At 37.0% G+C, this 22,544-nt stretch overlaps 1 protein-coding gene across 1 annotated transcript in view; it reads right to left on the bottom strand.

Annotated features, from left to right (window-relative positions):
* AGBL4 (AGBL carboxypeptidase 4) overlaps window positions 1–22,544 on the bottom strand; it is a 941,572-nt gene that overhangs the window by 717,729 nt on the left and 201,299 nt on the right. The window lies entirely within an intron of this gene.

The following is a 22,544-nucleotide window of genomic DNA, read 5'->3' on the forward strand; positions in this document are numbered from 1 at the left end:
GTGATATACTTGAAATGCATGTTTTGAATTTAGTATGCGGATTTTTCAGTAGGTATCCTAGCCATACAAAGAAACAGGTTACTCAGATCTGAAAACACAAAAGCAAGTCCAGTTTGCTAAGTTAGTGTTAGAGAGGTTGGTGGAAAGCTGGGAGACAGAGTAGCAATCCTCCTGAAAACCTTCGAACAGCTTCATCTCTTAAAGCTTCTTAGCTGCGTCTTCAACATGCTTAGGCCTCACACAGCAGCAGGAAGAAATAAAGGTTTCTGATTTTCTTTCCCCAAAGAAAAAAATATTTCTCTTCATTTCTCTTGGCAAAAGGAAGAACTTTCCTTTGCAAAAACTGTACAGGATACATACACAGCAGGAATTGCACATAACCATTGTTCATTTGAATATGATAGAGAAGAAGAAAAGAGTCCAACTCTCATCTTAGTTTACACTAATAACTTTGGGAAACTGCAGTTGATATTTAGCAGTTCAAAGGAAGAGCAAAATCTAGATCCTTACTGATAATGGACTGATATAAAAGTAAATTCATGCTGGGGGAAGAAAAGAGAAAACAGAGATAAAACTTTCTTCCTTACCATCTGTCTGCTGTAAGTAATTTTATGCAAATTACTTATTCTGTTTCTGCTAAGAAAGTCTAGGTTGATCTAGTTCATCTCATGTAGCACATTTACTTTTCAGAATTTAAATCCACTATATCTGGTTTCTCATACTCTTTCATACTCAACATTAATGTACACAGAAAACAACAAAATATGAGGACTAAATTAATTTTTATATAATGTTCCAGGATATACTAATACATTCCATTTGTATCGCTCTCTTTAAATTTCTTTTCCATAGGTATCACTGAAGACAGACCACTAAAAATGATATTTGCCCCTAAGTATTCACGTTTGGTTTTAGAGCAAACTATTGTAATGTTTACACTCTTAAATAATGGTTCATCATAAGACGTCTGACAATTAAATGGCCACTGTATGAAATCAAACAATTTTGACTAGAGCAATAAGATCAATTAAGCTTCATATGTAAAATTTTGCAAAAACAAATCTCAACCTTCTAGGCAGTCTGCTCAGATAACGGTGAATTATAACACCAAAGAGAAAGCAACCAGCAGTGGGACACTGACGACAGGAGCCAGGTACATTTACCTTTATATGTGGGGCAGGTAGGAAGCCAGGTAAACTATATAGCCCTAATTAAGTACCTCTGTACTCAAGAAAAAATTAAGAAAGTTTTTTCGAGGTGAGGTAGTGCTGAAGATTTTGTAAACAGGAGCACAAGCTGCTACGTATGCAAACTCTGCAAATTAGTCAAACAAAATCTAAGAATAACTTGTAGGTTTTACTGGAAGTGACTCAAAAAACTAGTAAATTGAGAAAAATGCTTTCTTAAAGATATTAATCCAAGTTTGTATGAACGTTAATGAGCAAACTGCATATCTCTGTACATGAGTTTTTGTTGGGGGAGTTCCTGGCTGCTACAATAGAAAGCACCTGTGCCTCGTTAGGACAGGTGCTGTGAGTCACGTTGGTCAGCCGGAAACCACGTGACTCATGGATGAATAAAGGTGGGGCACTCCCAAGAGGGAGTGGGGCAGTTCCCTCCTGGAGACTGGAGTGATAGGAGCCCCTGGAGAGCAGCATCTTGAAGCTCTCTGTTGGAAGCCTTTAGTTGTGACAAGGACCTTTGGAGTGAGTGTGACAAAGCCTTCTGATATACGAGGAAGATCACAACAACCTTCTGGGTTGTGATCCCCGAAGATTGAGACGCCAGTAGTCCGCAACAAGTTTTCATGTATTTGTCTATGGAGTATTTTGAGATTTTCAAATGGTCATGAGACGAGCTTATTTTTACAACTTTGATGAGAACATGAACTTCATTTACAAATGTTATATGTGCAGTTTTAAGTATTTAGGATATTGCTTATCTGATCAAATATCCATCTTGGGAGGTCTCTTGTTATTTTCTGTCTTCTCATGTTTAAAACGTATGGCTCTAAGTCAGATAATTATATTTAGGTCTATGTGTAAAGTGCCTATATCCCATACTCTTACATGGAAGCATTTTCCTGTATTAGAACACTGAGTTTTTCCTCTGTTACTTAACTCCATTCATATTGTGAAAACAAATTAAGTTGCAACAAATTGGTTTGTTAATCTTGATGTTCGCATGGAGTGAATGAAACAAAAAGATCTCCAAACCAATTGCCTTAAACTTTGGATGCAATCATGCCACTGTTGGAAAGAGAAAGTTGCTAATTTTGTTACACAGTGACTCAGAGCAGACAGCTGGTAGAGAATGTTCTTATCCAATCAAGCTTATTTTGTATAATGAGTCGGGCAAATGTACACAACTGGGTAAGCAACGTATATAAAAACAAAAATATGCAGCTCATTTAACAAAACACTGCAGATTCTAACATTTCAACCACTCATGTTGAGTGAGCGGAGGAAAGCACTTCAGCAATCCGTGCAGTTCTCTCAGCATGGTATGTAGCTAGATTGGCAGAACCAAAAATTTAACAGCACAGAACAGAACTTTATCAACACACGCCACTGAAGTAATAACGTACACAAACCGAAGCACTCAAATAAGCTGCTGAACTCAGTCAGGAATTCCTGGTGATAGCTACAGTAGTCCATGCTGCTCGGTCAGTGAAGTGTGCAAAAATGTAATGGCTACAGTATACACACCTTAGCCAGAAAATCATGCAGCTTGCTCCATAAGGTATGCAAACATCTTTGAACTGAATGCGACCATAAAAAGGTTGTGATACAGCAATCAAACATTTGCTGAACAAATCTCATTTTCAGTCTAATTTTGTCTATACTGACATTCTTTAATGCAGCAGCTATAAACTGAAAAGAGCAACAGGACTAGATATACGCTATGCACATTAAAACACTTCTTTAATAAAATTATCACTATTCTGTATCTTTTTATGAATTATAGAGATGTACAATTGGTGGCATTTAATGAGAAATATAATTTAGATACTCAAAACTGAAGAAAAAAACTAGGAATTTTTTTTTTTTTTTTAAGAAGTGTGCAGTTAAGAAAATAAAACTAGATGAAACATACTTACAAATTCCCTAGAAATTGCTCTGGTCTCCAGAGCATCAATCCAGAGGAAAATGGCAGAAATCTTTACAATAACAATACTTACATGCATTTTGGAGGGTAGGAGTACCACTGAAATAAGCAATATTCAAACTAATGCTGTATCCAAAATGATAATTGTGTGATTTCACTTCGGTTATGACACATTTTCCATCTACTGTATTATTGTGACAGACTGATCTGCAGCTTCTGGGTAGGTGGAAGAGGCACAGTGCAGAAAAGCTTCTCAGGACACCACCAAGGTCAAACCATAGTGTTTGGGGGGATGCATCAGGATGTATTGTGGCTTCACACCATGAGGGAAGACAACTGCTACAGTCTCAGGCTCTGTACATGGACTGCCAGATCTGAGACAGATGTTGGAGAATACGAGACAAGGCAAGTATGTCATGCCTACTGAGAGAAGAAGGAAGATGTCCTCTTTCCATAATGTGTGCAGTAAGTATGCACTTGGAGGCATCTTGCTGCCAAATCCTTCAGACAGAAAAGTGAGGAAAGGCTTGGTCCTGTCTTTACTCTTAAATTTTGCTGATCGAATCTGCTTTTCCCAATAGTTCTTTGCAAAATTATTCAGGAGTTAAAAACATATTAGGATGTTAAGGGATGCCCGGTGTTTTTAGCATGAGCAAGGTAAAGATGAACCTTGAACACAAGGGGAAAAGACGGCTGAAACGTGCCACGTGTTTTACCTTATCACCAGAAGTTTAGGGCGGAAATAGCTGTTAGTTTTGGGAGGCAAACACACATCAGGGTGGTTTTGGATTGGAGCTGAAGGCATTGAGCATGGCTGGTCCTATCGGACATCATATTCCACAGGTCTGTGTGAGCACAGGGTGAACTGTGATCTCTTAAACATCCATTGTTCACCCACATTCTGGCAGGTTTTCCATCTGAACCCACCAACTGAAGCAGGGATCCGAAAAAAAAGTCACACCTTTGCCAAACGTTAAGTGCCTTCTCCCAGGATAAGGACACACTAGGCCCCTTCAGGGAGACCGCCGGGTTTATTTTGCATGGTTTTCCCTAGCTGATATCTCAGGAATAGCTGAGCTGCTTTGGCTGACATTAAAAGAGAAAAAAAAAAACACAAACAAACCAAAGAACACCACAAAATTCCGCCTGAGGCAGACAGCTGGCACAGAAAATTTTGTGTCAAATCATTACAAGTATGAGAAGTTAAACTAACTGAAAATAGAGTTTTCAGTAGGAAGTGTCAGGCATTCTTAATATTGATGTAGCATGCACATTAAATATTAACAATTATATAATGTATTTAACATATAATAGCACAATAATGGCAATTCAGGGCATAATGCTGCATGCTACAAGTACGATACAAACTTCACTATGAGCTGCAAAAGTACCTGGGGATCAACTGTTTGAAGTCAGGCAGGAAAAATTCCATCATTTAACCAGCCAAAGTAAGAGAACTGGGCACTAAGTAGCGATACCAAGACCTTTCAGCTGAAATTAAGGCTCAGCTCTTGTGCTCTGAGTGAGCATTAAAGATCCTAAGGTCCTGGATACCATGGGGCTTTGTTTCACTTTCAGTGCTTGATGTCTCTATTTCCTCTCCTGCTCATACTTCAGATATTAGTGTTCCGTGAATTCCTGAAACCTGCAGCTTTTTGTGAGCTGGGTTCTGGCCTTTGCTAAAAATCTTGTTTAGCCTTTCCTTCCTTCCTTCCTCCCTCCCTTCCCATTAAAAAAATCCTTTCTCTTACAAATGTAAGTTTTCATCCCTTTAAAGGGCAGATCTATTTTAGAATTGCATCCCATTAAAAAAAAAAAACAAACCTACAAAGAAAAGAAAAATTAACTTCTCACGACTTGTGAGATTTTGAGTCACCATTTCTGAATGTGAGAAACTGGCAACGTGGGATCGCTGCCTTCTCACAAAAAAAAAAGTGCTGCATTTTGGTATTTGTGTCAGAAGGTCTTTGGATCTTTCCTGACAAAGCACCTTACGCAAAAGCCATACAAAAATAAATTATACTGAAGGTACTTCAAAATGGAGAGGGAAAAGTGTCACCTGCAACTGTTACCAATGCTGAAGGAAAAAAGAAATATAACAGTGAGGTCTGTGCAAAATCCCCAATGAAAACTCACAAATCTCATTTTTCTGACCTTTTAAAATCTAAATCATTCATTACTGCTAACATTTTAAAATAACCCATATTTTATTTTTCCTTTGTAGCAACACATGTCCTTCCAAATGGAAAAAGTTTTTAATATTGATAGCGTTTAGCCTTTTTCTTTTCCGCTAAGGAGTTTTGAAACCTGCTGATGCTCAGGAGGGGAAAATAAATCCTCACCTACCGAGAGAGGATGTCAGGGACCATCCAGAGCTCCACCAGACTTGCTAATCGGTTGCACCTGTGTCTTGTTAACTGGAAATTGTCAAGTCTTTAAAAGGTAACGAAGTCTTTGGAAAGTGATGCAGAAAATGGTCTGCAGATTGTGAATTAGAGGATTTTTTTTTCCCTTGGTAGAGCTCTTCATTTAGTTACTTAAGAGAGAGGAATGCTAAAGTCTGGGATGTTACAAAGAGCAGCATTAAAATAAGACTCAAAGGATTTTAATCCAGTAAACCTCTGATATGCTGCTATGCTAACTATAAAATGAGCTTAGCATTTATCCTGGTATTTGTCTGTGTATTTGAGATACTCTTGGTGTTCACGCTAGCCCAGCACCTATAAGCTGTTTTAGTGTTTTTCAGTTAACGGGGTGTAACCGTATCTTAATGACAAAAAAATACTTTTGTAAATAATTACCAATTTAGGCATCTGCTCTGCTTAGCTTTTCTTTCTTTGCCTCCAAACCAATGTGCTTAAGCACAAATCCACAGGAGATGTTAACACCTGTGTAAAGCAATGTTTCCCATTTGGAATTTTACTGTCAGCATCAGCGTTATCTCACTTAGGTCTAGGGTGGGGGGATACTGTGGAGAGGCCATCTTCTAGCAGAAAGCTTTCAAAGGGATCTACAGAGGAATTGCTATTCCCTGTTCAGTGTCATGCCATGGACTGACCGCTAATCCAGCTTCCGTGCATGATGTGTTGGACTTAAACATGGTGAGGCAAGAGTCACTCCAAATTTCCCATTCAACTGTTCTTGGAAAGATGGCAAATTTGTTGTTCAACACCCTCCCGTGCATCAGAATTTAACTTTCTATTAAAGTTTTTACTTTTCACATGAACATCAACAATCTGAAACGTTCAACCGGAAACTCAAAAATGTCTGTTTAGAAAGCCAGCAGTGGTGTAATTAGACAGACTCACGTTCCTTGCTGCCTTGGGCCAAATCTCCAACAGAACTGCAAATCTGTCAGAAGGCACATATTGTATTGTGTCGATTCATCAAAAAGAAAATAGTAAAGGTCCTGACAAGGCCTATAACCAGGCTACAGAGAATTTAAAACAGGTTTTAAGCTGAAAGATTCTTGCCAAAGTTTCTCCATTCTCTGTAGCAAAAGGTCAAAATATTTGCCAAAAAAGGCATCTTTATTTAATCAGCTCTGGGGGGAAAAAAAAAAAAAAAGGTACTTTTAATTTCTGTTTCCTATCTTTTCATACATACGCAGTCTTTGGCAAAAGAGCCACTTGTAGTTACATTGCCAGGAAATTGCAGAGCTACAGCAACATGTGAGCAACTCTTTGTTTTATATTTGACAGGATGTCTGAACCCTGTTGGTAGTGTCATCGACTTTCTCCATATGCATGGGCAACATTTTCAGGAATCAGTTGAAACATAAAATAAGGAAACAGTGCATGGTCTTTCACTGCGACTTTCTCAGCTACCTGAATTATTTCCTAATATATTCCATGCCATGTTACAGCCATTGCCAGATGACATTTGAAGTAGAGTCATGTATAAACTCTTTCTACATAATTACAGAAGCTATGCATGTTTAGGTTCTATATTCTTTTCAATCAATATTATGGCTGCAGGTGGATAGTAACAGCTGGCTGTTCTGGAACGTGTTAGCAAAATTTGCTGATATCTTACATCCCTCAAGTAGGAAGCAGCTGAAAAGACTTAAGTTTTCCATTTCCTAATAAAATTATTTAGCCAGTGAGAAGGAATGCTGCAAAGTTTGGTAGGCTCTAAAATGGTAAGAATCATTACATATTCTTAGTGGTTCAAAAAGATAATGCTATCACCTACGTCTTCTGGCTCAAATCCTGTTCAAAGGTTAGGGCCGCAGGAGGCTTCTAAACTATGAGAGGAACCTGGAAAGAGGGGAAAAACGACTGGGAAAGGTTTACCACATCATGGTTATAGGGAACCATTGCAAAAAAAAAAAAAAAGCCCATGTTTATGAGCACTGACATAAAGTATGCCTCTTAAAGACCAGAGAATGAAGTGGCAAGCACTCACTAAGTTCTGTGGGAGGTGTTCTGCTCACCCATTTTTTCTCTGTAAAGTCTATTTTTCTAGGCCCTTCATGAAGCACAACGGTCAGCCTATGATCTGGAGTCAAAGCCCCCCTTACCGGCATGAGATACACTTACCACAAATTAGACATTTATGATGGATACCAAAGTGATGTACAACCGTAATTACTCAAGCTTAAAGCATGCAGGTGGAGTGCTGAATACTGGACACTCTCACAGAAATACTGCGAGACAGCAGGTGAGAGTGGCACTAAGAATGAAAGAGTGGCAGTGATATTTGTACGGATCATGATTTTGGTCAACCCTTGAAAACACAGAAGGTAATAATCACCATTTAAAATAGCATGTAAACACAAAGGCAGCAATCCATCTGATACTCAGGCTGGAAGATGAGAATGAGAAAGCCTTTTCAAGTGTAGGTCCTTGTGAGAAGCAAAAGGAAGATAAAGAAAGCCCTGTTAAGGGAGAGATTTGGATGAAGCTTTTCCAGCAATTGTTTACTTTGGATTTTGCAGCTGGCATTTTTCTCAGTTAAAAGCTATTGTTTGTATGGAGCTTGTGGGAAAAACCTATGGGGGAAAAGAAGGAGATGATAACATAGAAAGAAAGACAAAATATATGGAGAGTTCAAAATCAGCACCAATATATTTGTCTCAGTGTTCTCTGATGGGTTGCAAAAACAAAGACATTTTGATGTGTACAACCACTAGCTATAGCTACCAGCGGTCCTGGTTACGTTACTGGGATCACAGCCTTACAAACATGTAAAACCTCACTGTTTACTTCCCCACTAACTAAGCACAGATGGGCTTTGTGTCCAGGTTATTCACGGAGGCCCTTGATTTTCTCTTTTTTTTTTTTTTTTTATTCAAGCATTTTGGTTGCTATTACAACAAAACCTTTGAACCTTCTATGGCCTTCCATGCATGGTTATGAATAGTAATGGAATAAAGGTTTCCCCATACTAAGGTTCCCTTATATTTAGACAGAATTGGAATTAGATTCTTACCAGAGTAGCTGCAGTGCTGATGAAAAAAACATCCCAAAAAAGATTTTTGTGGGAAAATATAAACTATATGTTACAAATTTTATTAAATTAAGGGATATTGCTATAGCATATATGCTCTTGTTTTCCTTTGCAAAATTAATAATCCCTTCTATTTTTACCGCAGAATTTAAACACTTTTTTCTGCTCTTTCTAGCTGCATCCTTTAGCAATACTGCAACATTCACATAATTCACCGATTTCTAGAAGAAAACGTAATCGATATGTTAGTGTACATGGGAACCTTAACATTGACAACCAGTAGCTTGCGGTATTGATTTGAAAAAACTGCTTATGATTTCTACAGTACTTCAGCACTATTTCTTGTATGTTCAATTTTCACTACCTTGAATTCCACTCCAAGTGTCCAACTCATGTACTAACAGACTATTCAAAGTTTTGAGCTTCAACAGAAAACCCAAGGGTAAGGAGAAGAAAACCCGATATAGTTCCTGCTATTTTCCTCTATTTGACACATAGAATGAGATCTCAGAACTGCCTTCACCAACCAGAACAGTGTATATGAGATGTCCTCACAGCTTTGAAAATCCCATTCTGAGGCTGAAATGCTGAATGGTAGGTTTAAAGGATGATCTTTGTTTGTTTGCAAAGGTGATTGACGTGGGAAATAAACACGTTTTGGCAGTGTCATGAACAGAACAGCTAAAACAGAAGAACTAGGAGAATTTCAACAGGAAAGTTAAGTGTCTTGAAGCCACGTGCCCTGTGCAGTATTTGTGCAACACCAGTGTCATTCCTCCCTGGCACTGACCCCAACTTGAGGGGGGGGGCGGGGGGGGAAACAACAATAATGCATCACCACGGGGGAATGCAGTATAACTGCAGTCCAGCCAGCCAGGTCCTTTCGTTTTCAAATGCCAAGGTAAAACTCACGTCTTTTTTCCTGACTGAGATTTAAACATGGATAAAAGAACATTCGTATTCAGAAAAACTCTCAAACACATAAATATTTAGCCTCTCTTTTAAGTGTTCCTAGAGGCTCAAAGTTAAGCGAACATTCACACTTCCTCCCTGAATAAGGGTGGATTTCCGATTCAGGATTTAAGACAGTCTAGCAGTATGGGAAATAGATGCTGGGTTTGCCAAAATCCCATAGGCACAATTATCCTTAGCAACTGATCACTGCAGATTGGAAGTGACATTTCTGCAACTTTGGGATGCAGGAACATTTTTATTACCGTTACAGATCAACTTTAAGTGTAATATTGTTTTGTTAGTTTATGTAAATCAATTTGAAATGCTATATGAATAAAAGGAATGTGAAAATGGATCGCTCATCTTTATTGGCTTTGAAGTACTGAGTATAAGGTACTTTGCTGAAACTATTATTTTATATTAAGTTATAAGAAACATTGCTCAGATACTGAGCAAGTCTCAGCACAAACTCTGGTAATTTTCCACCAAAATGAGCCTCCAAAAGGAGATAAATATGGTACAGTGCTGAACATCTTCTCTAAATAAATCATATCATATATGACCAGAGCCCCTTTCAATATCTTACAGATTTGATTTTACTTCAGCTCACTTCCAAAAGCTAGTGTGGAAATCTGCTTCAAAGTGCCCTCTTGGTAGAGAAAACATCATCTCTAATGGTTGCTTATTCTTCTGCAAAGCAACAATAACAGTAGACTACAGCTATGAGGCTCCTACAAATGCATGTGCATTTTAACAGGTAAATTCTGCACTCTTTACGATGCTGGTTTGATGGAATACTCAAAGTTGCTGAAAACCCTTCTGGGGAAATGTGAAAATCGATAACATTGCTTCATAACATAGTATTTTAATACAACATCTCAATATTAACCATAATGCTGCAAAAGATCTTTCACACTTTATGTTGTTCAATTTTTTCCTGTTGGAAAAGACTCAAGAGGTTTTTTGGAAACAATATGTAAACATAATTCCTTTCAGATTTCTTAGACTTTTAAAATCGTAACAGCAGAAAATACAAACTATTAGCAAAAGAATTTGCATCTGAAGATACTTTTCTCAGTTTTCCTACATAGTAATCACAGCTGATCATCTTTAGCTTTCCAGAGTATCATTTAAACTTTAAGCATAGCTTCCCAAAACACTAATGCAGTTCACACTTTTTTTTACTGCAATGCATATGACAAGTCTTCCTTTGATTTTACTTAAATCTATAGTTATCGCATCATAAACACTGCTCCAACAGCCAGCCTTAACTATGTATCACAAAGTCAAAAGTCCGCAAGAACTGCTTTGGTGGCAAAGCATGAGGAGGAACTCGCTCATCAAAAGGGAGACAGGGAAACACGAACAAAAAGAAGTGTATGCAGTGGCATGAGTAGAAGACTTCCAACAAATAGAAATTCTAATACGAGCTCTGAAAATAACAAGAGATTTCCCACAAAATTGGGCCAGCACTCTGTCAACAAAACACAAATACCCATTGAACAGGAGAATGCTCCTCTATGCTCCTATGCACTTGGCACTGAATTCAAGAGGAATTTTAGATACGCCAGGAATGAAGACTTAAGCTGTAAATGTGACTGTGAGAAATAAAATGGTGATTCAGATTTGGGGTGTCAGCTGCAAGAGGAGCTCACAGCATGTCTCAAGAGGCTAAAATACATGGCTTAGCACTGCCCTACTTCTGGATCATTAGGGATTTTCTTGGCATAAATCAAAGCGATCTAAATAGTACACTCTCACCCCAGCTGCTAAGATCCCCAGAGTGGGAAAGCTGAGTCATTCGCCCTCTGTGACAGCACGGATTGCAAACTTCATCACCAAAGACTCCCCGAATGTGGACCTTCTTTCCTCAGGTGACAATTACAGCACAACAAGCAGAACCTGTCCACACCACAAACTAGATTAATATCTGTAGATAAATCATCTATTCACATCAAATAGCACTTGTGCTTCTTTATGTATAAAAGCAGTTTAATATTATTTGTCTATACCATGGAAACTTTTATGAACCACTGACATAGAAATGCGACCAGGAAGATTTTTCTCTACTAAAAATTGCCCATCTTCCAAAACTGTATGGCAGTCAGGTACCCTCTTTTGGAGAGAACAATTCCCTTTCTCACATTGTTCCTCACAGTTCATGCTTTAAGACTTTTCTTCCTCAAGTAATTGACTGAAAAATGCATGCCTATAGGACAAAAAAAAAAAAAAAGACAATCTTGCAGAATAGATTAAAATTTTGTCCAAGTTTGTAACTCTATTACCCTAACCATAAACCAGATTACATATTTTACTAGAACACTGACGATTCTAAAACCTATTAAAGATATGAACAAATCAATAAAGATAAAGCTGAATTATACATATAAGGAACATTTTCTTTATTGAACAATTCTTATAGATCGTTTTGAAATAACATTGTTCTAGACATTTGCTTGGATGATCTTATTGCTAAGTTTTAACGTCATAACTATAGTAGTTTTGCATTATGTCCTTACCAACAGCAAAAAAAGCAGAAAAACTGAAAGGCATTCAGATATAAACATATATGAAGAATTCCGTAAATAGCTTCAGGGTTTTAATCACATTAACAGCTTTATTATTTTAAAAACTCTTCTAAAATGCAGGGAAAAGGAAGAGTTTCTTATTACAAACATAACCACTAGAATTACTCTAGTTACTTACTTTTGCTAAGACAACCTGTGTCACTTATTAGAATTGGTTAAAAATTATTATCCTCTGTATCTGCATGCAATGGAAACCAAAGAAACAGTCTGATAAATTTAAAAGATCTGTTTGAATGTTTATAAAAATATTTTCTTTGCATCTCATAAATTTCTGTATGTAAATACAAGATTAGCTGAGTAAATTATAGTCAAAAACCAGGGCAGCTCTTGTCCTGAGAATTTGGTATTGCTGACAACGACTGGCTTCTAAGATTTGTTTTAATCTTGATAGATGCTTAAGTGAGATAAAATGGTCACTTCAGCACCAGAATGTGTTATGGAAGACTTCGTTTTATTATATGTACACAAGTTTCCCAAAGACCATTACATATACAGATTTTTCTTATGAAAAAAGTCAGGGTAATTCAGTTCTCTTCGCTTCTTTCACCCCTGGGATGACTCTCACAATAAGAATTGTCAGTGCCTTATTTATAATGGCAGATCTCAGGTTTGATTCTGGCAGCTTTTGATCTCTTGATGGCCCAAAAGCTCTCAAATGCAGAAGAACCTGATGCTTTTTTGGCATCCTGCAGTGTGCCTAAACCTCAAAAGCAAGTTTTAGTCCCAGAAGTGAATTACTGAAGCAGTGTAAACAAAACACAAACGTCACAAAATGATGAATATCTTGAACAAAATATCTTTGTCAGACAGATGACAACTTCAGATCCCTTGAAAAGCATTTGTAAAACTCTGAAATATGAAAAGTTCTGGTTTACAACCTAAACCCAAAAAGTACATGAAAATAATGAATTATTAAAAACACAAATATTCTTTTTGACATCCATATAAAAATTCAAATATATCCATTCTTTTAAATATTTCGTCCCTGTAAAAAAATATTATTGCAAGTTTCTACATCACAGAAATGCTTATAACTACCTAGTTACAACATAACTGTCAGTAAATCAGATACAAGAGTTTCAGTCAAAACAGCCTTCAGTGAAGCTCTCAGATCCAGTTTATTGAAAAAGAAGAGAATAAATGAGAGACAAAATATTTGATATCATTTAAAGAAATAACTTTTGATGAGTATGTGACAATGACAGTCATTTTATCCCTAGAAACCTCTTCTTGGGTAGACTATATTGATTAGGTAAGACCTCTAGACAAATGCAGAATGCAATTATCCTTTCAAATGAGAGAACGTCTAGCTTTTTTCTCTATTAATTGTTATTCTTTAACTCTCAGCAAAGCTTAAGTTTTTTTTTTTCTTTCTTGCGGTGAGAGGAAGGAAAGGGACGGAGGAGGGAGAGGGAAGGGACCACATCAGGCTACATAAGGTGGTGTTGTTTTTTTCTATTTTAGCACCAAGATACAATAAAACTAGCTTGCCAATTTTCAGTTTTATGTCTCTCAGTGCTGCTTTAAGGTTGCAGTGGATGCCATAAAATACTAGATCTATGCCTCAGTCTATTAGGCATCATGCGGTACTTTTTTTAAGGAAACTGGAAACGGGCAAAATGTTGCAGGCTAGTAGGCTTGATACTATAACCTTTTTATACTGGCTATAACTGTATTAACATAAAGATAGTTGCCATAATATCATCACTGGGAATCAAGGCATTTTGAAAATGTCTGTTCCTTACGACAATTTATAGTGAAGTTCAATTAGCAATGAAGCACCGTACTAGTACTGCACTAACACATCCATTAGTTAAAAAAAAAAAAAAATTAAGTACAACGGAAATGTTAGAACACATTTGGAAAAAATTCAAAGAGATTGGAGAATGACAGCAAAGGATGTGCCAGGCTAATGAAATTCCTTGTTCCTAACCTTTAAATACCTGCGTGTACAGTACAAGGCCCCATTCTGACTAAATCTGTGCTGTTAGGTTTACAAATAAACCTGCTAAACCTTTTGCATTATTGATCAGTGATGGCGTGCTTAGCCCACACGTCCTATTTACATTCCATTCCTTTTACACTTTAAGATATAGCACGTCTTTTATAAAGAAGAGCTTTTTCCATTTAAACCCTGCAGTTTGTGTTCTTCATGAATTTTAATGGTTGCAAGCAATTTAGAAGGTTAGTCTTTGAATAGTAGATAAAACTGGCAATATTTATTGGTAAATAAATGTCTAATTATAATAATTTAGGAACATTTCCATATCATGTTTTTTTCTAAATAAGTAGCTGGAAAATTCTCCCTTTGTATACTAATGCTACTTAAAAACTATGTAACAACTAACATCCTTCTAATGTTATAACAAAGATATTTTGCACCTATTCTAAACACAATGCAAGAATGTTTCATTTAAAAATAAAAAAAAAAAAGGAGATTCAAATATGGTCAATTCCTTCCCATGTTCTGCACAGAGACAAACCGCACCCACCTTCCCAAGGCTAGTAAAAGAGTGGTTAGTACAGCCCCAAAGACAAATTGCGATGACGTGAGCCAGGGTCAAAAATTTCTCGTTTCAAGACATGTTAGGAACAATTCTGATTCCTTACGCCTGCTTCTGACTGTCTGGAGGAAGAGGATGCACAGATCAAATCCTCTTTAATATAAGTGTGATTCAAACCCACCACCCTGACAGGAATCATATTATCCTATAAAGTCCTTGGAAAGATCGAGAGAGAAAGTTTTAAAACAGTTCTTCAGTTTCCAAATCTGCTCAGAGCATTCGTACCACAAGGCAGTTTAAACATCAACGTTTCTGAAATCAGAAAAGAAAAATCATCAGCCACTTCAAGCAGGTCCTGCTTTGACATCAGAAAGTCAATTCACTCAGCTTAGCAGCATTCAATTCTCAACAACATTTTGTTCTGGGTCTCTGTCAAGTTATTCTAGGCTGTGAAATTGTCAGGAATGATGGATGACTATCAGCCTTCTGCTATCTTCTTTCCTTCTCCTTAGAGATTTGCGGCTGCTGACTGCAAAGCGAATTCCTCTTTTCTTTTTTTGCACAACATACCAAATGAACAACAGTAATTATGAGAAAGCCTACACTACAATTATTTTAGCACTTAATTTGTATTGACATCTGTAAGAGACAGAGAGCTCTCTAGATTGATTAGCAATGATATAGCTTCCTGCCTTTTAATGATATTGCTGCAGTCATTCTTTACATGTAATTTGCTCAAAAAAAAAAATCCACTGTTTTATTCTCTTAATATTTTAAATTACAAATAGAACTAATTACAGATAATTTCTAATATTTTATGAATATAACATATTATTATTGTACCCATATTTCAAACTGTGTGGTAGTTGTAGTATAATCAAAACTGACATAAGAGAATCATTTAAGGATATTAAATGTGATTTTGTTGGGGAAGATGCTAAAGCTGCATTTTTGTTCCAGGTTGAAATCCTTACTTGAGCAAATCTTATTTGGCCAGCCAGTTGCAGCTCTAGTATACATAGGGGAAAATTTTACTAAGCAGCATTAAACCTCTTTACACATTGACAGAAGTCGATGTCAAGTATTTAAATAATTCCTAAAACTAAGTACAGAAAGAAACAGCTGGTCTGGGGTAAGAAAAACAAACAAACAAAAAAACCCAACACCGCACAAACAATTTAGGGAGGAAAAATGCAATAGTGAGAGAAATAAACTGGGACATCCTTCAACCCCATGCCAATTATAATCCAGACTCATATTCCTATTGTATTCAAAATAACTGCAAAATTTATCACAAACAATTCTCTAGCAATAACACCAATCCAATTAATCTCCATTACTCTCAGCCACATAGCTGTTCTTTTCAATTAGATATCATATCTGCTCGGCTCGGTACACGGGGCTACATGTCCTCGGCTAAATGAAAGTCTATTCCATCTTAGACTGTATGGTCAATCCTGAAAAATATAGATTCAGTACGCTCAAGGAAATCATTACCAGATATCATCATCATTGCCATTAACATTAAATTCAAACAAACCAAAAAACTCCACTGTCCAAAAATCTTAAATAGAGCATAATCATTTTTCCTCTAACCCGTTAATACCCAACTCAGACAAAAGGCTTATGTTTACCAGTAGTTTTTCTTGATCAGTTAGATACCCATGAGTAGAAATAATGTTACTCCCTCACAAGTCCTATTAGGAAGCATGAAAATTTGCAACTTATTGGTGGTTTAGAATTTACAGAGATGAAAGTGGTGCGTTTAAATGGGGTCATATTAACATAGAGATTTCCTCCTTGACATTTTTTCCTTTAAATGCACTTCTTATGTCAAGAAGCTGTGTTCTGTTTCTCTTAAATAGAAAGTGTTTAACTCACTAGACACTTAATACAGATTTTGCGGGGGTTATTAACAAATTTGCTATTGTCTCAGCATTGTCTTGTTTCCCTCAGCTTTACTAATGGATAATCATTTTATTATGGAATGATTGTCTATGAGTAAATCCAAAGGAAAGAAATAAACTACAGAAAAAAATAGAAACTCCTGCTTTCCATAAAAACAAAATCTGGGCTGTAATGTCAAAATTCAGCTCAGTGCCTTGGCATGACATTCTGCTATAACCACTGGATTTGTCAGAATATTTTGACGGTCCTATCATATGATATGTATTTTTATTTATATGAAAGGTAAGCTGTCTGCTAGACTGAAGTACCCATCAGGAAACCAGGAATGGTTTCATCTGGTGTAAACGTTAATTTACTTTCATGCTTCGACCTCTTGTGACAGATTTCTGTCATATCACTTACAAAGGGATTAATAAGTGTTCAAGCTGTATGGTTCACTCCCATAAAAAGGGCCAAAAGGTCAGTTCACTTTTTATGAACTTCAATGTATAAAAGATTTCTTTTCTTAAATTAAAAAAAAAAAAAAAAAAATCGTCCATCTGTGAGCAAAACATGCTCTTCAACATAAAATTTGCACATAGGGATTAGACCACTTTTACTGGTAAATTATGGTTTTGTACACCAACAGTCATATTCACTTTATAAAAAATTTAACTGAAAAAAAAAATACAACTCAGCATGAATCGAAGTTGAGAATTTGGCCCCAAATAAAATTGCCCCCACTTTGGTCAAAAAAAATGTACTTTCAAAACATCAGGTCAATACCAGGTCAAGCTATTGAATCTAGAGATCGGTAATATATGAAGTCAAACTTTACATTGAAGGTAGCTAATCATTGAGATCGTGTTATCATAATTAATCCTTAATCAGATAAATTAACTCACTGGTATGTTCACAAAAACTTTCCATCTTTTTCTGCAGTAGAAAAATTAATATAACCTCTCCTAGGAAATGTCCTAAATGTCTCCCTCAAAAAGTCATTAGCTGGAATCTGCAGTATATGGTAACTTAATGTCAGAAAAAGAGTAACAGACGTTAACAGTCCCATAATGAGACGAAATGCAATTTAAGCAGTAATCTCATTACCTAAAAATAAATAAACCTCTTCTGCTTTACCTTTTAGACTGAGCTTAGGCCTATTTGTTTTATCTCCATTCAGGTTTCAACTTTAATCACATCTCAGAAGCTTTTACACAGAAGAACTGCAGCAGCAACTGAGTTTGTCTACCATGTTTGCCTGCTTGGAGCTGTTTACTCTGAAATTTCTCATTTGCTGCCAACTAGAAGGCAACGTCCGACGTCATAGAGCAGAGATAAGGGTTTAAGCACCACTATAAAGAGAATCAGCTTCTCACCAGAGAAGTTTGAACCATACTTAATTAGATACTCGTTTACTTCCAATGCATTCAGTTATTTTTCTCATACAAAGTAAGATCCAGACATATGTATAAATAAATGCTGCATAAACCCTTTCTATCATTATATAACGTGATTCTAACACTATCTTCCAACTTGTAGGAATGTAGACTTTTTATTGGTAGTTGTGTTTTCTTAAAAATACATAGTCTGAAAACAGATCTTACGTATGGATATCTGCCTAAATTGTACTAAAAAATGAGAGGGAAGGAGAGAGAAAAAGAAATTGCGTATTCTCTTCATGCATGTAATCAATTAGATACTGATAATTAAAATGTGCAACAAGCTGAGTTTGCAAGGTATTTCCAAAAGTAAAAGCAAAACCCCTACCACTCCACGAGACATTTATGCACAAACTACTGTGTAGACAGTCTTCCAAGGAAACCCGATGAAACTCAAACAAAGCCAAATTAGCTACAATTTCCCCAAAATCCCAGGCTCAGCATATTTTCCCTTTAACCCATTAATATGCTCTAGCCAGACAAAAGGCTCACATTTACCAAGAGTTTTTCCTGGTTATATTCTACGTAACACGCCTTATATTTAGGTAGAAATTAATGCTTTAATGCTTCTTCCTCACAAGTTCCCTTTATGAAGCAGGGAACATTTGCAACTTACTATAGTTTCAAATTTGCAAGATGAGAGTGGGTGCCTTTAGAAAAGGTCATCTTTTTTCTGTCATCCTCCACCCCTCTCCAAATTATTTTTTTATATCAGAAAGAGAACATTTTCTATGTTAAATAACTATTAGCATGTCAAAGTTAATTATAGCATCTTGGAAGCTGTGTTGTTCTACTACACCCTGCCATGTTTCAATTACATTTTGGCACCATTTTGCACAAGTACATTGCTTGGGACTTGTTGAGTCATGTTCATAAAAACAAATGAGGAGTGACAACTAAAATAATGACAGCTAGAACATTAGTTTGTGAAGAGCAATGCCTCATTAGTAGAAATGGAGGTCACAGTTTTGAGTACGCAGAACTTGCAAGGTTTCTACATGTGGAGAGGTAAGAGGCCACCCTGTTGGGTAGTGACTTGAAGGAGACACGAGAAGAAAAATTTGTAACATCTAATAATTCCAGTAAACAGGATTTTACTTACCATGTCATGTTTTCTCTAAGATGTGCATTTCTACTACTATCAGGTATTAAATTTAGTTACCTTAAGCTTGAATATGTTATTTAAATCAGATTTATGATCATTTGGAAAACTTTCTAATCTATCTTTTCTTTTAATAAATCCGTAAAGTTTTTTACATGCATTACTGAATGAGCTATTTTTTCTCTTGATGTATTTGAAGATATAAATGGACATAAATTCCACAAACTTTAAGAAATGGAGGAAAAAAAAAAAAAAAGAATTGAAGATTGACAGTTCCCTAGTTGAAGACTCCAAAAGTATGCATGGAAATCTACATGCCATGGTAATTTTCTTTTCTGAAATCCAACACTTGTTACTGAATACAACCCTTTTCCTTCCATTACACTCTGTCAGGATTTGTTTTCAGATGAGTTACATTTTTGACAGAAAAACTTATTGTAATATCTTGTTGTAACCTATCCTTTAATTAAGGAATTATGTCAAAGTTAAGCAATGATCAGATTTTAAACAGCATCAGAGACAGAAAAAGTTTCGAAGCATTGTGATAGAATCCTAAGCAACAGTTAATCAACTCTGAATAATACCCGTCTTCTTCTTCTCAGAGAATTATAAGATTAAAATTGGGCAGTTCTCACTTAACCTACAACAAAAAAATATTATAGATGGAACATTTTTTAAGATCCTTTCTACTGCAGGATATAAAGATAATTATCCCATGGACATGCCTCATCATCTTCATGTTTCAAAGGCTGACCAACTGAGACATCAGTATTATTGCAAGAAAAATGATTGAGATTCTGGTTACATGCCTATAAGTAACGATTATCTTGCTATATTATGCAGACTATTATGAAAAGAGCAATAAGTGAAAGCAAATATTTATTTTTGTTTTCTGTTAATCTTCAGTCAGACTGGTGCCCCTGTAAGTTCATACTATCATTATCAGCTGGACAGGATAACACACTCTCAAAGTTCAAAACACTTGGTCATACTCTACATTTTACATTACCAGATATTTCTAAGACAGTCTCACTTTCTTCTTAAAACAATGAAATAACTATATAGGGATGAAAAAGTATTAAATACATTTGATATTGTAGTTTTGAAATATCAGTAGCCATGGAGAAGCATATACCTTTTCATCTAAGCTTTTAAATATTTTTTTCCCGAACAAAAGAAAGGAGCTCGCATATTTTTGGCAATAATGTTTCCTATCCAGATGTATTATTTTAGCTCGGTTAAATCTTGAAAGACAATATCTTTTCTTTCACAATCAAGTGACCTATCTGAATGACTATGGATAACGCAGTTTGCCGCAGTCACCTTAACATTTGTCATAGTTTTGTACTCCTTAGCAACAAAAAAGTTGAAAGAGTTGTAGTTTTGGAAGCTCCACTAGAATTATATGTATGATCCATACTGTTTCTGCTTTGGCTTTCATCTCACAGTCCCTATTTGCTGTTATACTGTCAAGGAGTGTGACATGTAGGACGAGATGCCACACTTGCTGGGCCCTCCCTGTGAGTCTGCAAAACATGACACAGGCTCACATTGCCGTGTTTCCATTCCTCCTCCACCTTCATTTCACTCCACAACTCGCTGACCCACACAACACAGCTCTCATTTCTACACTTGTGTGACGCTGTGATACAGCCCACGCTAGAGACCAGCCAAGCTCAAGTACTGTCTGCAGCCGCCTCAGCTCCTGTCGCCATCCAGTTCCTCAGGAAACTGCTGCAGTCATGAGACAGAGCAATAAGAAAGTCTGTAGAACGATAAAATTACAGAAAAACACCAGTAGGGAAAGGTATAAAAAATTAAAATGAAAAAAAAAAAAAAAAGAAAAGAAAATAGAGGGTTTAGTCAGGAGTACTCTGGTCACTGGGCGAGCTGAGAGTCAAGAGCTGTCATTGATGGTGTGTCCACACTGGGCAGGTGGAAGATGGCAACTCAGCAACACCGAGGAGGAGGTCCAACAAGCCACAGAGGCTTTCCCTGGCTTTTGCAGAGATTTTGCTGCCCAGGAAAGACCCTTCTAAGCAGTGAGCATGCTAATGCGTAGTAGCCTTGTATCTCATTAAATCGTAGCCATTTTGTGCATCTGTTGGACAACAAATAGTTACTTTATCCTTTTAGGCCATGCATGCGCTGCTTGCAGAGCTGGTTTGTGCAAAGTTACAGACGCCCAAAAAGGAGCAGTAACAATACTACGAAGACCCTCATGTAGGTTTCAAGAGTTTGTGTGTCAGTGTGGTGTGTGACATATTTCTGTGCCTTGCTTACATTCCTGTGCTTAGAAAGCATCAGTTCTGTGGATGACATCACACATGGGGTGTTTTCATCCTCACCAGCCAGCCAAAGAAGGGGCCAGCGTTCAGCATCTCTACGTCTGGCCTCAAATTGCCTCTGTGAGCCAAAGGGCATCAAGTAAGGCCCCTGCTTTTCAGCAGGAGAGGGCAAGCTGAAGGGAGGTGGAGAAATAAATAGGTGAAATAATCCAGCCTTATTCTGCAGCATCCCCAAATATCTCATCATCGTTTCAAACATATTGACACTCCAAACACTGAAAGCCCTCCATGTCCCCTACACCATATCCCCTCAAAAACCTTACTGACCCTGCGAGCTCTCCCAGGGGCAACAAAATTCAATTTTGCTGTGAACTTAAGCTGGCTCTGATATGAGTAATAAGCAATGATCCCATTGGACTAATCATTGTACAGAAACATAACAATGAGTTGGTCCCTGCCACAGAAGCTTACAAGCTAATTAATGAAAAAATAGGTTTAGCCATATCTGTAAGACAATATAAAGATGTAAATGGGAGTCCCATGGTAAGGGGTCCAGCATTGTATGAAGTGCTGCAAAACTTTTACTCCAAAAAGGCAGGACTCAGGCACATTCCTAAATTACCTTAAAAATACTCTCATAAAGTTACCCAGAAGCAGGGAGAAGGGAAACATGTGGGAGAGGGAGATGTGTTACAGTCTGGTTTTCACTCCAGTTCACTCAATCTGTCGTTCTTGCCCTGGCCTCGGTGTTTAGGCGCTCTGTGATTCTACCCCTTTGCTACAAAATCAGCAGGACCACAGTGAAGTATTCCTCCTTTGTGACTTTTAACAACAATATGAAGAGAGCACAATCCAACACACTGTTAAATCCTCCCGGTCTGCAAATGAGTAGAGGTGATAACTCTAAGGTCCGAGAACTGCACTTTTTATCTCCCTGATGTTACTATTATTAACTGTTTCACTGTGGATAATTTGAGCACAAACATCCAGCAAATTTACCTTACAGTCAAAAAACAACCTTGCATCCTTCAAGCCACGAAGAACCCGGCTTCCTCAACCCTTCCTCAACCCCAGCAACTGTTAATACTTTTTTAAATTAATGTCTGCAGCAGCATGAAAACAAACAAATTCAAAGAAATATAAACAGCTCAAGGTGCTACCAAGAAAAAGGATGTACTATGACACTTTAAATGGTGGTTTCCAGTCTGGGTGAAAACACCAGT

Source organism: Tauraco erythrolophus, chromosome 10, assembly GCF_009769465.1.
Source record: "Tauraco erythrolophus isolate bTauEry1 chromosome 10, bTauEry1.pri, whole genome shotgun sequence".
Classification (NCBI taxonomy): Eukaryota; Metazoa; Chordata; class Aves; order Musophagiformes; family Musophagidae; genus Tauraco; species Tauraco erythrolophus.